The sequence below is a fragment of the Astatotilapia calliptera genome, chromosome 13 (assembly GCF_964374335.1).
Source record: "Astatotilapia calliptera chromosome 13, fAstCal68.1, whole genome shotgun sequence".
Taxonomy (NCBI): Eukaryota; Metazoa; Chordata; class Actinopteri; order Cichliformes; family Cichlidae; genus Astatotilapia; species Astatotilapia calliptera.
In genome coordinates, this window is record NC_137434.1 from 23432445 (window position 1) to 23451124 (window position 18680).

An 18680-nucleotide genomic window follows, 5' to 3' on the forward strand; every position below is an offset into this window, starting at 1 on the left:
ATATACATTTCAGATACTAAATGCAGAGACACTAAACCTGTGGTCAAAAATGAGGAGAATTAACTTTTTTTTAAAAATATGATTAATTTAAAAGAAATAATAATCTTGGTGTATAAAACTGAGCATAATGTTAGTTCAAGCATGTCACAGAATCAAGCTCACCTGGAAGTCCTGTTGGGAAACATTTTACATTTGTACTGCTGCTTCAGCAAGCTGCTTTGCAACCCACCCTCCACACCAGCTCTTCTGTTTCATGCTATTTCTGACCCAATCAATGTCTGTTGTCATTTCCTACTGCTCAGTAATGGTGTATTGCTAAATTCTACAGCACCTTCTTTTTAAACAAAAACTTGTGCTTTAGAAACTGTTAGCAATTTATGTAACAGACATTAATACATTCACAAAAACACAGTAATGAATCATTAGGACACAGGAGCACATCTGCCTCCTTTAGGCGATCCTAAAAGATTTCTTGTCATCACTTTCAGTCCTTAACCACGCTCAGATAAAAGGTTGCTCTCCGTGGAGAAAGTGCAGCCTCATTAATGCTGTTGTCTCATGCGTTCATCCCCATTACTTGGTGATGACCTCGGGCAATTGTCTCTGCCTTCAAAGCAGTGAGACCTTACTTTTTCAGTTCGAGATGGACATGTTTTCAGAATTCTGGATTCCTTTTATTTTTAATTGGTGAGTTTTGTCTGACAGCAGGGGAAAAGACTCATCTTGAAGTTTGTGCTGAAACTGTTTCTTTGCGGTTCAAATTCAACCATGAAGCAGCCTCTTCATAATGCTGCTCGAAGGCTTTGATCTTTCAGTAAGATGTTCCAGTCTAATTGTTTACTCTTAAACAACAACAACAAAAAAATCACCAATCCATTTCCCCCCTGTCAAGCAGCCACATTACATTTTAAGTAAAAATGTTGACCGGTTGATTAAAGGTGTTTGATTATAGACAGAATACTCTCATTATGTAGTGGATGGAAGATAAACAGCAAAGAGAAGCCAATGAAATAAAAGACAACACATTTTAACTGCTGCAAGTGCTGATCAAAGTTAAGGAAGATTTACATTGGGATTATTTTCCTACCTAAAGATCAGCAGAAATGAAGGCAAGAAGACAGATGTCTTTATATCTGTGAGAGTTGTTGTTGTATTCAAACTTTATGTAGATACCTTTGGCCAGAAGCTTACTATCATCAATCACCAACACTCTTCACTGTGTTCAATACCCAGTACCAATTAAAATTGATGCTCGGGGTTCTTGGCTCCTTTTTAACAGCTTGGCATGAGTTCATCCTGATTTCACTTCAGCATCAACTTGACCTTGTGTGGAGGCTTCATGCTTAGTTAAAGTTTACCTCTTGCCTGTTTACAGCTAAACTGTATAAGGCTGCAACTACTGTATAAACATAACTGACACAACATAGTTCTATATAGTCCATAATTAAATTTGAGATGCTATCATAACAAACCTTGAAAGAAATTCAATTAAAGCTACTTTCAGCTGCTCCTATGCACAAGAGGTCAGCACAGTGGGTAGATCCACAGTAGATTTCTTGCATGTTAATCACTTCTACATTATAAAGTAGGTGTTTCTAGGAACTAGATATTTATTTTCCTAAACGGGTAGCATTCCTTGTTTACTTTGGTTGTGTTGATGGCTGGTTGTATTTCAGTGGTTTCTCTGTATTTAAACAAGCTATTTAAGGTATGTAAACAATAATTATCCCAAATTAAAACAATAATTTACTACCTATAATTGCTCATTCGCACTCTTTCATGAGTGGTTGAATTAACACAAATCTGGCTGGGTACACATACACACACACATTTATACACTCACACACGTATACCCTTAATTCACTATTCTGTCGTATAGTCCTGCCTTGTTCATTTAGTTTACTTCGACTGCTTTCTGATTGGATAGATGCTTATTTGATTTTCTTTGTGAATCACATGACTTTTGTATTTGCTGTTGATTTCTTTTCTTAACCCTTTAAATTAAATTTTGATCCTTAGTGATGCTGCGAGTTCTGGCATAGTTTGTAGCCTACAGGAACAGTAGGGGGAGCTATCACCTAATATGAAAACTTCATTGTGTAAATTGATGTAGATTTTTAATTCAAAGGATTGGAGCTATAACATTTTGGCCCACTGCATGCATCAGACTGTCAGTTTCCAGGTGTGTGATCTATATACTGCACCATGATAATGAATACCATCTGTTTCAATTCTAATTAATTAAACATCTCTTCAGGACCTGACAGTTTGAGGCATGCTGGCTGTCAGTTTTCTACATGTGAGCTTTAAATCTCCTTTAGTTTAACTAGCTTTCTTATTTTCATTCCTTTTTTATCTTTGTTTTATGGCATCTCAAAATTCAGCGTGTTTCCTCTTTCTCTTTAATCACAAAATTGACTCAGACTCTGATTGCTTTGAAATATAATTGGTTAATAAATACACATTACATCAAAATTTTTAATACATAAGATTTTTTCTCAACTTTGTAATACTGCAAAAAGACCTTCAGTATTTATAATGATATATGTTATATATTTAGGATTTACTGCTGAATCAATTCAGGCCTTGAATAATGTGATAGTGCACTCAGGGACATCATAAAAAAGATTTTGCCGTCTTCAAAGTCAGAAGAGGTCTTTTGAGGTCTTTGCCTGTTGTTATTCTTTGTTTGACAAACTGCCCTTGGCACAGACAATGGAGTGCATATCTGTGAAGGGGAAGTGACTGACTAAATTAGTAAATAAGTAAATCAATAGCATTCCTTATCATGGAAAAAAGGTTGTATAATTTATTTTTTCCCCAGATTTGAAAGATGGAAAGAATCTCTAACAAGATTACTAAAATCAAATTTGATGGTAATCTGGTTAGATGATTTACTTATGATTTTGTAATCTGAATACATAATCCCGGTTACATGTATGTTAGCCATTTTTGCCCAACCCTGTTACACATACACAACTACCCCCTCACAACCACCTGCCGAGACAGAGTAATGGGGAAGATACACTGGAAGCCATAATCATGCTTTTTCATGAATTGAACTAATTAGGCAATTAGCTGAAACTCATTAGACTCTGTTTCTGTACCACAAAGCTAAATTATTTCAGCTGTGAAAGTGTTACATGAGTACAGAGCCCTCACTGAATTGTGAAATCCACATTATCTTAAACGTCCAGAAGGATTTAAGCCTTCTATGAAACCTTTGTGCCATCATCTCTAGATCTCTTAAGAGAGAAGCTCTGCTGGTCTGTTGTAGCTCACAATGTAGATTAAAAAGAAAGCTTTCATGTTGACATTTCATAATCTAATTTGATGCTCTTTTTATCCCCCTCGACTCCACTGATTTCTAGAAATGTTTTCTGTTTAATTTCACTGGCAAACACTTCATAGCTCTTATAGTTCAAATGCCGGAGGCTCAGTAAACTCTCATGCTTCAGGAAATTTCAATACAGCAGAGCAGAGATAAGAGTGGTTACAGCTCATGAAACTACTCAAGTGCAATATCTTTGTATATGCTAGAAGGGATTCGTTTATTGGATGCTTGCTTTGACTACACTGATAATAAAGAGATTCTTAGTGTTGGAGTAACAGAAGTATCACGTTTACGTGGTACTCAAGTAGTGGTCAGAGGGCTTGGTGGCGCCAGTGTCCGGCAGCCTCGCCTCTGTCAGTGTGCCCCAGGGTGGCTGTGGCTACACCATCACCAGTGTGTGAATGGGTAGATGACTGGTTGTGTAAAGCGCTTTGGGGTCCTTAGGGACTAGAAAAGCGCTATACAAATACAGGCCATTTTACCATTTCATATCAGAGTGCAGCTGTGATATACCAGCAATATATAGGAGAGTAGTGAGTGATAAAACCAATGCAGCAGCTTCCTCTTGCTGCACACGCAGCCGGCATCACATTGTCAGCTAGCTGACACTAACAAGAGAGACGCAACTTGACCTCTTCATGGAGTGTGGCAAAGGAAATCCGGAGCTGATACCGAAAGGCTGGATGTGAAATGACCTGAATCTGACATAAAACTGTCAATCTAGACAAAGCCAAACAAAGTCTCCCTTGATTTTTTTGTTGTGCGCAGTGCCAAGTCAGCTTGAAACTCACAGTTCTGCAGTGCATCCAAAACACAAAAACACACCAACTTCAGCAGATGGATGGCACCGCTGAGTGCTGATACTGCATCAGTGATGCTTGTGACAGATGCTCTAATTATTTTTGTGTGTGAAGAAAAACTGACAGATCCTGAAACTGTGAGAATGTATTTAATGGAACACGGATCAGCATTTCTATAACTATTGTGTCGTTAAAATATTGTTTAAGGTGTGCTTTGCTGCTGTGATGACCCCCTTTGAGATTAATATGTTCCTGCTGTGGAACACAAAGACACATATAGACATTTCAGAGGCAAGTAAAGCTACTGTTATACAGTACTATTGAAACATTTGGAAAACTGATCAACTACAGATTACATATCTTTTAGAGCTTCCAAACAGCACATGCATCCTTTATCCTGCAGAAGGGCAGATGAGGTAAATGCTTTATATCTGAGATTGGTTGCACTTCAGTGGTTTCTCTGTATTTAAACAAGCTATTTAAGGAATTTAAACAACAATTATCCAAAATTAAACAATAATTTGCCACCTATAATTGCACATTCTCAGTCTTTCATAAGTGGTTGAATCTGAGAGTTTACGTCAAACAAGTTCTCGGTCATTTCCTCCGAGAAACACTTATTTTTGGTTTAGTCAAGAAGGCTGCCTGGATACAGAGGACAGGAAGCAGGAAACTAAAAACACCTAATTTGCTGCTTTTAAAAGACGTAAAGGCTTGTGCAAATAAACTTTCTCATGCTTCTTTATATGTGCTACAGTTACACTGTACGCTGACTAGTCATAAACAAGTGTTTAATTGATTTTCTCCTGGTTAAAAAAAAATAATAATAATCTGGAGTGATGTTGCACTTGCTGCCATTCGGGTCATTGTACTGTTTTTATACTTAAGACAAGGAATCTTATAAAAGTGACTTTATCATGCAAATACCATTTGAGGCAACATGAATATTGACCATAGGTGTGAACATGAGTGTGAGTGGGTGTCTCTCTGTGTGGACTGTGACTGAGTGGGTTCCCTCTGGGTAATCTGGATTGCTCCTACAGTCCAAAGGTATGCAGTTTGTAGGTTTAACTGGTTATACTAAAATGCCCACAGATGTGAATGTGAATGTGCATCATTGTCTGCGTAAGCCCTGCAGCAGACTGGCAGCCTTTCCTATGCCCTGCTTCAGCCCTGTGGCAGCTGGGGTAGACTCTAGCCCCGCACAACTCTGAGTTGGATAAGCAGAGGAGAATGGATTGATGGATGGATACTCCTGAGGGGGAGATTATATGGGGTCCAATTGTAGTGCTGAAGAGCTATTGTCAGTGCAAGTTATAATAGCATATGGGTGGTTGGGTGGGGAGAAAAGCTGTTCCTTAGTCTGTTTGCATGAGTATTGTATTCATCTGTATCATCGGCCTGATGGCAAAAGTTGAAACAAAGGGTAACGGAGGTGTGACGTGTCTGAAATGATGCTGCTCGTCTACTTCCTCAGAAGAGTGGTGTAGACATCTTCCAGTTGTAGGAGCTCGTTTAGTATGCAATCTTCACCACGCGGTGTAGGTCATCCGCTCGGCTGCTTTAGCAGCTTTAGTACCGCGTCATGATCATGTTTGTGAGGATGCTCTCGGTGATGGTTCTGTAGCAATTCAGCACCAGTCCCTGGGGGAGATGTGCTTGAAATACTACACTCGAACAGAAAGAGTCTTGAATGACTGTAGTGAATGATATGGTTTTTATCACCTTTGTAGGCACTCGATCAAAAAGGAATAAATATTGCTTGTCCGTCTAACAAATAACAGTTTCAGTGGGCTGTAGTCACTACGCAGGTAGCTTCCATTTCCTAGGGAAGAACTGTCCTTGTTGTTTGTTTGTTTTTTGACCAGGTTTGAGGACTGAAAGTCCATGTCAGGTGGCTGGACATGGTAAGTCCAACAAATTTTAATCTCTGCATACTCTCTGCTGCTTAATATACTGTTGGGATTTGTGCTGTGTTTACTTTTTATATGACTCTCAAGTCTTGTCATCTTCCATTTAAATAATCAAGAACATGTCTAATAATACGGATTTTAAGCTTTTATGAGTTTCAGCTAACGATCATCATTGTAGCCTTTCACAAGACTGGGTACTGTAACAGTGTTTTTTTATGGGCAGTAAAGCTATCGGATAGCTAGCTGCAGGTGGACCATAAAAGACACAAAGGTATTTGTAAGGGCTTTAACAAAGAAAAATTGACTCTAGTGTTTTCTGCTCCATTCTCTGCTGGTCTGTTCTCATTGTTTTAAAAATGGTTTCACATACCTTCCGACTGTTTGGCCATTTTCTTGTTTGTTTGTTTTTATTTCAGTCTATGGTAAGTTTAACAATTGATGTCTGATAGATTCTAGACCTTAAAATATATACTCCCATCTATCGCAGGAAAAATCCCAGAAATGTGAGCTGTTACTAAGGGGGGATAAGCAGGAAAGGAAGAAGAGGAGGAGAGCCTGATCATCTATTTATTGTTTAATCCTCCATCTATATGGCAGAGACAGAAACTGTCTGATAGTTGATCTTCTATTTAGCTCTAATCACAAAGCCCTGTTTCTCTTTGTCTCTTATTTTCTTATGCCTACTGCACTGCGATGATCGCCAACTTAAAAAGCGTACTAGCACCCCCTGTTGGCTTTTTTCTGTCAGCACACAGCTGCAGGGCAGACAGACTTTAAAAGATTTACTATCTATACCCTGCATCTGAACAGGATCTGCTCTGCATTACAATGTGCTGCCGATGTATTGCTTTTGCATACTAAGAAGTGTAAAATAGCATTACTTTGCCATATCTCTGCTTGCAGTCAATGAACTAAACTGCACTGAGATGTATTGAATCAATGCAATTCAGTTACATTGGCTGTGTTTCACTAGGCTCACTGCCTGCACTTTGTTTCATGCTGTGCCTCTGCAATTCCATCATGTATTGCAATTCTGTTTTAATATCTGAACAAACTGGATTAGTATTAAAATCAATAGACCTGAAAAATCAGATTAATCACAGAAAAGAAAAAGTGGAGGAGCTCACTATTGCAATAATGCAGGGTAAGGTGAGACAATATAAGCAGGAGAGGCAAGTGGATGTACAGTGAAAAGAGAGGAGAGTCCGAACATCTATTTATTCTCTATTCCCTCCCTGTTTTGTGGGTCTGTATGGAAGAGTGGAGAAATTTGAGCTTTCTATTAGAGAGAGAGAGGGTGGTGAGACAGCGCAGGGGAGGGAGCGGGAGAGTGAGAAGGAGGTGAGCAAACATGCGATATGGTGGGATGAGAGGAGGAAAGGATAGAGAAAGAAAAGTGAAGAAGGAAGCTAGAAGACAGATAGCTCAACAGATAGATAGATCTATATATAGATAGACAGATAGAGGTGTGTCCTTTTATGTTTTCATTCATGCAGTTGTAGGAGAGGATAGGAGGAGCAGCGCTTTCCCTCTCTTTCATTCTCTTTCACACACATATGCACGTGCACTTACAAACGCCAACACATACATTTTCTCTGCCGAGAGGGATGGACTCTCCTCCCCTGTGACTCCCAGGGAAGAGAGGAAGCAGCGGATTTTGCAGCTCTCACACACGGACACATACTCTTTCTGTCTCTTTCGTCTCGCACATCCGGAAGAGCACATGTGTTTCCGAGTGGACTAACAAACAGAGGGAGGCGTCATGAAGGTGGGCTCTCTACTATAAAATTTGTTTAATCTAAGCAGGAGTGAGTGAGCGAGTGAGTGGTTCTATCTATCTATCTATCTGGTGCAACCTGTGTGCTGCATGAGAAAGTCATATGTCTCTTTGTTAGTGTCAAGTGCTCTGATTGTTCTTTGGCTGCAAGTGTTTTTTTCTGTTTTTTGTTTTCTTAGAGTGTGAAGATCAAGTCTTGAATATAGGGTGTAGCCATCAAGGATAGTGGTGCTGTGGGATATTGTACTTTGCCTTTACTTTATACTCTTCTCTGATCTTTGTTTATAGGAAGTAGGTCAGAAAATATCTTGAAATATTGCATGTAATGTGAAGTCATCCATGCTTTGGAACTGTGCATACTCATTCACACTTAGACCTAGATACAAGGTGCTGTATTGACTTGGTCTTGTGACTATTTTATCCACTGCTGTCTTTGGCAATCAGTGGAAAATGGGTTTATAAGTGCCTTTCATTACTTTATCCATAAACTCAATGTGATTTTCTGCATTTCTCTGTTATTCTTTATACGAATCTTATTATATTTTGAGGCAAATCTGTGTACGGTCATCCATGTCACGGTAGTCTTTGGGTTCAGAAATATAAAGAAGTCCTGTTGCCTTCTTTTCAAGCACTGGAGATTTTGAGGTAACAAGGTGGGCTTTTGTAGGTGCATTCATACTGAGTGGATGGTGATGATGCAGTAAAAACAAAATGTGGTAAAAAAAAGAAAAAAGAAAAGAAAAATGTTTTAACCCTGTATATTAGGACGCTTTCACATTTTTTCTCTCATGCCTAATTAGAATCACAGAAAGTAATTGATGTATTTTTTATATACATACAATTTTTAGGTCAGTTGGATGATAAGATTAGCCCTCATTTAGCTACAGCTACAAAGCTACAGGACTACATTCACAATTGTATTGCCTGGCACATAAACTAATAATAAAAACACACACAATGACATTACTCAATGCCAACGAATGTTTTTTGATCTGCATATTAATTTTGCATGCATTATGACTCATTATGACTCATGACATCTATGTATTAGAAAATATTGCTAATGGAATGCTTATGAATTCAGATTATAATACTGGCTATAAATGTAGCGATTTACAATTATTTGTTTATGGGAAATAGTTATTAGTCGATATTGTGGGACATACTTAATTTATTATTAACAGGCTTACAGTAAATGCTGGCAGACAGTTGTGCTGAATATTTCTTTTTGTTTAACATGCATTAACATAAAAATGTTTGTTAATGTTTGTTTTTTTAAATATTTTTTACATTGTTAGCATTTAGTGTACAATAAGGTTATCTTTTATTATGTCTCAGACCTCAGTTATGGGTAGCCTATTAAAGTGACTCTCCAACAAAAGTCAGCAGGTAAAGCATCCAGTAGAAACCCTGATACATAATAACACCGTTCCCTAAACATCAAAATATCCTGTTTACTGAATACACAAGTTTGAATTACAAAGCAGAGTTCATCACAGTGCAAATAAAATCAAAGAATGCTGGAGGAGGACAGCCAGACTAATCTTGTCCAGGCTTACCTCACTGCTGGTCAGCTCTCACTGGCCGTGATTCACTGATTAGCGCACAGAGCATGACTCAGACCCATACAGATATCAGGCTGTCCTCTTTTTGTGGTTTACTGAAATTTTATATCATGTGTGTGAACCTTTGACAACTATAAATTCTCCCAGGATCTTTATAGGAATGTTCTATACCAGTACTCTATGTCCCTGATCCTTCCTCTCTATCTCTGTTTCTCTTTGTCTTCTGGTGCCATCAGTCTTTCAGCCTGGGTACACATAGCACAGGCTGACAAGTGGGCTGCTGGGCCAAATTGGACTGGCCAAGTCTGGCCTACTACACTCTGTATATATCTATGGGGAAGAAGAAGAAGAAGAAGAAGAAGAAGAAGAAGAAGAAGAAGAAGAAGAAGAAGAAGAAGAGGAGGAGGAGGAGAGGTGGTGATGGCAAAGGAGGGCAGGGGGGGAAAATGAGAAGAGAAGAGAAGAGGAAAATATGATTACAGAAATAAATGCGCCATGAAAAGAAAAAAAAATTAATTCTGCTCACAGACAGCATCAATATGCTGGATACACAGACACACATTCACAGGGACTCATACAAACAGACCCAGAAGCCATCAGACCATGGTGTACAAAGCACCAACAGACAGTAGAGCCCCCAAACACCTGAACTGGTATCCATGGCAACCAAACTACTACCTCCTGAATTCTAGCCAAAACAGAACAGCCAGTGATTTATCTGTGAGTGATATCTCTACAAAGACAGGTCAGTCTGGCCTGATCTCATTTTGTGAAGAAGAATGTGTCCATTAAAGGTTAGAGGTTCGATTAGTCGTACTTCAGGATTAAAGCGGTCTGATTTACTGCATTTTGCCTGCGCGCAGTCTTCCCCTCTCTGGCAATACGTGTTGCGATTGTCAGTGAGAAACAGTAATTGGTAGATCTAGCTAACAAGGTGCACACTACTACTAAAAAGTCAGATTAATACTCTCTCTACATAAAGAAGGATTTTTCTGGAACAACTGTGGCAAAGGAAGTGGGGTAGGCTTCAGTCTAGAAATGCTGTATGCATTATTGGGATAATGAAACAACATAGTTATGCTATGTATGCATTTAGTACATCTAACTGTAATTTCTGTCACAGTCAATATATGAATAGCATCCTTATTTGGACTGTTGTAACCTTGCTTCTCTGTCCTCATGCTGCAGTATCCTCAGTGTCAGTGAGTTCAGTTCAAAACCATGGTTACCTCAAGAAAGAAAAACTATAAGAAATTGGAAAATGATCTTTCCATCAGTTTCTTATTCTTAGTTATTTTGTTCTAATTGTTAAAAAGATAGAATAAAGCAGTTCGTATACATACTGTAAATGTTTCTTTGTTAGAAAACCAGTCAATATTATATCATCTGGGCAAGCTCTCATAATGCTTCAAGCATTTTCTGTTACTGAATTAATGTCACATATTTAGCACTATGCACTCTCAGAGTGGTTATTCTGTTGCAGTTAATTGGGATAATGAACACGTTTAGTATTGTAGAGGCGTAAGTGTGGAGAACACGCGTGAATAGATTAATGAATCTCGTTCTAATATGATGTCTCTTCTGCAGATGTCACCTTAGGACAGCCCTGAGGTTGCTACCTGCATACTGAGTACGCTTAGTTGATTATATAATCGCAGATGGAATAAAAAGGATAAAAAGCTGAAAAAATAAAACTGCAGAAGATGTCTATAGAGCTACAGTTTGTGGTGTCTTCACTATTCATTCTTAAGCACTTTTAGCATCAGTTTCATCAGTAGACAGACCTGCATGACTTATTACTTCAATACTAGTGTGAATAGCGTGAAAGGGGATTTGATTTTCGGTTTGTTTGTAGAGATTTTTCTTTCCTTGTTTTCTAATTTTGGGTTGACATTGTTCTCATTTGACAACAAATCTTTTTGTGGGTGGGTTTATTTTTTTTTCCTTTTAGACTAAACTGTGCTTTTAGTAATTTTAAATATCCATCCATATTTTTTTGCTTATTTGGGGCTGGGTCGTAGGGGCAGCAGCCTAAGCAGAGAAGCCCACACCTCCCTCTCCCCAGCCACCTCCTTCAGCTTGTCCGGAGGAACACCAAGGCGTTCCCTGGCCAGCCGAGAGATATAATCTCTCCAGTGTGTCCTGGGTCTGCCCCGGGGCCTCCTCCATGTGGGACATGCCCGGAACACCTCACCCAGGAGGTTCCAAGGAGGCATCCTTGTCAGATGCCTGAACCACCTCAACTGGCTCCCTTTGATGTGGAGGCGCAGCGGCTCTACTCTGAGCCCCGCCTGGATGGCCAACCTTCTCACCCTACCTCTAAGGGAGAGGCCAGCCCATTTCTGCCGCTTGTATCCTCAATCTCATTCTAATTTTAAATATAATTTTTCTTTTTTCTGCATAAAGTCTAATTAATTTTTTTGGTTTCTGTTATGATTTTTGGCAGGGTTGCATTCCTCAAACAATTTGTTAGCCTTTGCCATTTCAAAGCTACATTTCTGCTTTAAAAGCTACATTTTGAAATGTCATATTGATATACTCAGTAACCTTGTTTGCACCACCTCTGGTACAGATAGATGGATTTTAGTTGTATAGAGTTGAAAGCTGTCTGAGACTTGTCCGTAAGACGATTTAAATCCCCTGTTTTGTGTCAATCATTTCCCCTAGGAGTTGAAAGAAGACTTTCATTTAGTTGTGTATGAAAAGGTGGATTGCTATCTAACAGTAATGCACTGATATAAAGCATGATCTACACTAGACCACATTATTAAGGAGTTGGCCTGTGTAGCTCTACCTACTGAATCCCCTTTAAAACTACAGCTGGCTCTGCACAAGTTTACAGTGTCGCACCCACTTTAATTTATTTCAGATTCAAGGTTGTTCTGAAGGGTTGGTGGTATGTGTGGTAATCAGGGGAGGATGACCAAATTCATGGTGTTGGCCTTGTGGGTTGACAACATCAGGTCCCCTCACTTCTGCCCTTCACTGATTTTGATTGACACATCATTCATCACTAACCCTGCACTAACAAGGGTTTAACAAGACAAAGCATATAACACCTCTTAGAACATTACAAGATCTTGTCAGAGAGAAAGAGAAAATGAGATTTAACAAACCATTAATAATGAATGAACCTGGAGGAGAGGAGAGGACGCTGACTCTTTGTTTCATATATTTACATTTCTGCGCCCTGCTGTTTTTATAAATTGGTACATTGTTACAGTATTAATTCATTACATAGCTTAGAGGAAAATGTAATCCAGATTAAATTTCACTAAAGTAATAATACAACAGCATTTTGTGTGTTTATTCACTGCTCCTACGTGCAGTCACTACCCGCACTTTGTCCTTGATTTGTCTAAGACAGTCCAGTTGTGGAAACTCATCTATTTCACAGGTGACAGTCAGTCTGCATTAGTTCTCATTAAGTTCCTGTCACTACTTCACTTCAGTCAACTAAGGGTGACACAGCCTGCAGAGGGATGATCAATTTGTTAAAGAAGATGTGTTCTTTTCGTGCACCTATCGAAGAGTATGGATTTTTTTAAGTCTTTAATGGGTCTAACTTGCTTGCCTTTTTCCTCAAATGATAAAAAGAGAAAAATGAACATGGCATTAGCATGATGAAGTTAAAATTACAGTCAGGTGAGGGTTTGAGGAAGTCCCTTTTCAGTGCTGTTATTCTTCTTTCTGTGCATTCTGTGCTGCTATTTTTTGTGGCTCTTAGCCTCTTCCATCCATCCATCCATACGCTTCCGCTTATCCTTTTCCGGGTGGCGGGGGGCGGGGAGCCTATCCCAGCTGTCATAGGGCGAGAGGCAGGGTACACCCTGGACAGGTCGCCAGTCTGTCGCAGGGCCGCTCTTAGCCTCTTTTAGCTGCTATTAGCTGATGTTAGCCACCGTTAGCCTCGGCCTTTGTTTTCTGCAGTTGCCTCTGTTAGTTAATATGAACCTGTCTGTAAGCTACTATTAAAAAATACTAAGGGGTGGACTTATATTAGCCCCTGTTAGCTACTGCTACCCCGAGCTAGTGAAACTTTAGTTGAAGTTGATATATCCCTGTTGGACTGATGCATAGTGAATAAACTCTCATATGATTTTAGAATGAAATTCTAAAGGAAAACGAGCAACCAAAACTCCAAATAACTTTCATGTTCAAAAAGGAGCAGAAAGAAGCATAAGCATATTAGGCTACGTTCACACTGCAGGCAAAAGCGCATCCAATCCGATTTTTTTGACCCTATGCGACCCATATCCGATCATGGTATGACAGTGTGAACAGCACAAATCCGATATTTTCAAATCCGATCTGGGTCACTTTCGTATGTTGTACTGAATCCGATACATATCTGACGTTTTAGAAAGTGACTAAAACGTCTTTTACGTCACTGACACAAGACAGACGCTAATTATTAGCACCGGAGAAGCGCCCGAGAAGACATCGCGAACGCTTCCTGGCCATCTGGTGAAACTGCTGGGAAGACAACGTTGGAGAAACGTTAACATTTTATTTGTACTGTATAATCTGCAGATTCTGACAGAAATCTGCAACTATCCTTTGAAGCACCGCTCCTCTCTAAAACAGCAATAAGGATAATTATTAGGTTATCTACATTATTATGTAAATAACAAAATAACTTAAAGCAAAAATTGGGAAACGTGAATTCCGAAGTCTTTATATTAAGGGCCATCAGTCAAACAATATTGTTTGCTCTGGGTCTAAACAGAGCGCGTTGTGTGTGACATCTTCTTTTCCGCATGCGGGCCGCTTTGAGCGTTCACACTAGAGCGCGTTTGCTGTCGCATTTTATTTGTAGTGTGAACGAGCAGACAAAAAAATCGGATTTGATCAAAAAATCGGAATTGAGCATTAAGACCTGCAGTGTGAACGTAGCCTAAATTCCAGATTCAAGATTCAAGACCCTTAACCTCTAACCCAAACTGTTTATATGAGGGAAAGTATTATTTTTAGGACACTTGAACCTAACATTAGTAGTGGCATAATGTTAGCTTAAAACCAGATGTTGCTGTTTAGCCAGCAGTTTGTAGGCTGTTCGGAGATTGGAGGTCTGCATGTCTAATCTGCTTGCAATAAGTAACTGCGATAATATCAAGAATAAATAAGCATGCCAATGCACAATTTCATGTGTTAGAGCCCTGACTTCAGTTCAGGAGATGAGGCTTGAGGTGAAGAGGAAAAGGATGACATTTTATCAAGATGCTGGTTGTTTTGGTCTTTTTGCGTTGCATATTCGCTTCTTTGTTAAAAGGGACCCCTTGTCAGATGATAATACACAGGTATGAGCCTTCATATCTTGAGTCAGAAAGTTTAGAAATAGATGAAAATTTGCTTGCACAGCAGGCAAATGCCTAAGAGTTCCCTTCTCCTCAACCTTTGGCATACAAAGTATGCAGCCAGTCTCTAGCCACACACATAAAATGCAATTAGACAAAAAGCACCATGTTCAAGGTGGCGGGGAAACATGGGAGCTTCCACAAACCGGTGCCCTAAGTTAATGAATTCATTAAAAAACTAATGCATTAGTTTGGCAAAATATTTAAATACACACTATTTAATCTATATTCATAAGTAAAATATTCTTTATATTATATTCTAATCTCAAAAAATTACTAATCGCACCTTTGAATGTTTGTAAGTGTTATTGCTGGGTTCAAATGTACTAAGTAGCAGGGGCTTTTCTGTGTATAATTTCCATTTTTCTCCATGTACTGGAGTTTTCTCAAAATAATCCTCCCACAGTCCAAAGACATGCATGGCAGGTTAAATGGTTATTCTAAATTGGCTGAAGCTGTGAGTGTAGCTGTCAGTCTCTCTCTTGGAAGACCCTATCATTCAAATATTGCAGCATAAATCAACATTTTTCAATCTTGTGTTGTTCAGTAGGTGTAGATTGAAGTGTCCCAAATAAAGTAGTCATTGAACATATAGTATCCATATATAGACAGAAATATACAGGTAGGGAAAAAAGTGACTTACCACCACCTCCAGTCAACCAGTGTTCATCATTTAGCACCATCTAGCTCTAGTTTCAATCGTCTTGCTCACCTGATGTAAAAAAAAAAAAGAAAGAAAATCATCATAATCATAACCATTACCTTCATGTGCAAGAGAGAGAGCGGTTTAACTCAACATGATCTAATGGCCAGATCTGAATAGGCCACAGCAGGAGTGCAGATGATGTACAGTAGGTATGGTTTATTGTGACAGTGTTATTAACAGTGCAAAAAAAAAGTGTAGACTCAGTGATTTTAAAGTTAGCTCCCTGTCCTGGAGTTAAATCTGCCACTAAACTTCTTGATGTGTTGGCTCATTACTCTGAGCATCAGCATCCCTGGGGCTTGCAAGAGGGCTCGAAGGCCGGAGAAGGAGAAGGCTGGGAGACTGTCAAGGCCATACGTATAATAAAATTGCTGTCACAAACTTTGCTCCAAGTAAAATAGTGGCAGACAAAAAAAATTGTGTCAAACACCACAGAGTCCTCTACATCATAAGATAGACAGGCAGCAATGGCAATTTTATCGATTTTTCTCACTGGGGTGCCCAAACATATTTAAGAAGCCAAAACGTTGATAAACTAATATGTTTGTGTAAAGAATGAAAGGACCATAAAATCTAATGATGGTTTAGCCAATCCTGTGCGATAAGAAGTGGGATACTGTGGAGGTATTGTACAGACGATACAGGAGCTGTAACTTTCCATTCCGACTTTATTCATCTCCAAACTACAACCCCAGCAGAACCCCTCCTCCCGACCTGGGTGTGAGTGAAGCCCTCTGGTGGCCACCCTAGCCACCTAGCCTAGCCACCTGTGTCATCAACCGCCTTACTGAAATACCTCTTCACCTTTAAAAGTTGTTATGAAAAGATAAATTAGCTACAAAGTCAAAAACCTGATTATTTCTGTTGTTAAATTTGGTATTTTTCCTGTAGGACACCTTGTAGGAGACATTAAATTGTTAAAGTTGATTTGGAGCCAGCTTTAACTAGAAATTAAAATTCTTTTTTGCTGAGATATTTCTTTATGGACTAAAAAATTACACTGAAATTGTGAATCCTGCAGACATCCTGGAAGTGTGGAGAGAAGGTTCAATACCAAGTCTTCTGTAGAACTAAACAGCGATGATGACTTTTAAAATAAAACATTTCTGTTATTGAAAGTAATTGAAGACTAATTAGCTAAAGAGTCAAACATCTCTGTCCTTTAACACACCTATACAAACGCTTCACATCATACTTACTTAGCTTAATTTCCTGAAGATTTACACTGCCTCTACTTGTCAAACCCTGAGCTAAGCTATTTATATCTAAATTAAATGCTATGGACAGTCACACTCACAGAACTGATAGTCTGACAGCATAGCACGGACACCCAGACATATAATCCACTCACACCAGAGACTAATAAACGCTCACACGTGTTGTTCCTGTTAAATGACACTTTGTCACAGAGCTGCTACTTATTCATTTATTATAATTACAAATACACTGACACAAGCGCTCAAAGCCCAAATGCAAATAGTGCCGCACTCTAAGGTTCTGTGCATTGTCAAATGTTGTGGTCATTACAAATCTCTGAAAAAGGTCATGGTGCACTGCAGATATAGCACCCAAGCCCCTTTTGTGGGGCAGATCATCTCTCTGTCCCCAAGGTGATCACATTACTCAAGCTAGGAAGAAAAAAAAGTTGCAGCACTGAATTGAGTTCAATCAACAGAGTTTAATGGCTAATTCAATCCATGTGTAATTTGTGGATAAATTTGCATGAAAAGTTTATGTTATCACAGAAAAAAAGGTCTTCAGCTTTCATAATCTTATCATTTCCTAAAAGTTTAAACATGATATTACTTTGCTCGTTGTTTGGCTGCTATCCCATTTCTAAAGCTCAAAGGTCCAGATAATTATTTTTTTTTAAAGAGTGCACAGAGAGATGAGCCCTTATTGTGAATCAATTCATGAAGCTCACTCTTTCAGTGCTCCCTTTTTGTTCCCTGCCATCGTTGTAATTTAGCCTAGGCCTGTGACTTGTCAGGGGATCGTGCCCAAGCAGCTCTACTGGCAGATCTTTAATGAAACACTTTGGTGCACAAAGCATGTGAGTGCTTCAGTGGATATGTGTGTGTATGGGTAGTCATAAACCATTCTCTGTGTCTGTATACACCAGCTGAGCCAGTGTAATTTAACATCCTGCTGATTCCACCACAGACACATGGAGTCACAAACACATGCACAAACAGTGAAGTGCGGTGGTATGACCAGTGGCAATAGGATACATTTGCTATTAAAGATATGCAGGAAAGTCAGGAAATGCCGTTTGGATGGTCGGAAATGTGGAGAAAAATGCAGTGGTATGCAAAACATCTGCTTTTTAGTAAGATGAGAGCACCGTCGTGGTAGCTTTAGTACTATAGTCAACAAAAACATACAGTATATCGCTTGTATTGCTACACCAGCAGCAGCGTATTGCAAGTGTGATTTTGTGGATTGCTTATGTTTAGAAGTTCTTATGTGTGTCTGTGTGTGAGAAGGAGGCAATGAGGGCAGTGTCTTTCTTTCTGGACAGTAATTGTAATGCGAATGTAAGAGGAATAATAAGACATGTGGGTAATAAAATGGTGTTAAAAGTAGATAGAATATCAGTTATTCAAAGCGGTTTTCTTATTAAACACTGTAAGAGAGTGTGGTGGAGCAGCTATGCTGGAGAGTCTACTCTGCAGAAAGCTAATAGTACAACTTATAAATATGGTATAACACAATGCAGTTTGATTCACATGCAGGCGCTGAGTGGAAACTGTCTTGCATTGGGTTGGACTGAATCCATTGAACTACACATTTGCAAAAATGACTTAGAAAGCAACGTTGCGGTTATTTATAAATTCAAAAAAATATTAATTCGTTCAACATGTGAGACATTTACACCTTCAACAATTACCATATGTATAAATAATTAAATATCAATGCATCACCAGATTTACAGACAACACAGCAAGTCCAGATGAAAACAAGCCATACAGAAGATTCAGAACAGCATGTCCATCAAAGAAAGCAATGTGTCTTATCAAAGCTTCTATTGGATTTTTTAATAGGAAATATTAATTCCATTATGAAATGAGTCACTTGCAACGAAGGCCCCTATTCAAATTAATGTCTGACTGCAGCTTCTTTTATAATGTGTTTAAGTTCAGGTTAGAAAAGATTCAAAGGAGAGAAGACAGTGATTACTGGATTTAATGTTGCTTTGTGACTGCTGGCAGTCGAAAATCAACATCT

General features: G+C 39.0%; 1 protein-coding gene across 1 annotated transcript in view; it reads right to left on the reverse strand.

The window, feature by feature from the left end:
• The window catches only part of srbd1 (S1 RNA binding domain 1), a 116301-nt gene extending 100072 nt beyond the window's left edge, over positions 1 to 16229 (reverse strand). The window contains exon 1 of the mRNA XM_080287982.1: positions 15390 to 16229. The gene's annotated coding sequence lies outside the window, so the exon portion shown is untranslated. The remainder of the gene's footprint in view (positions 1 to 15389) is intronic.
• Between the last annotated feature and the right edge of the window lie 2451 nt (positions 16230 to 18680).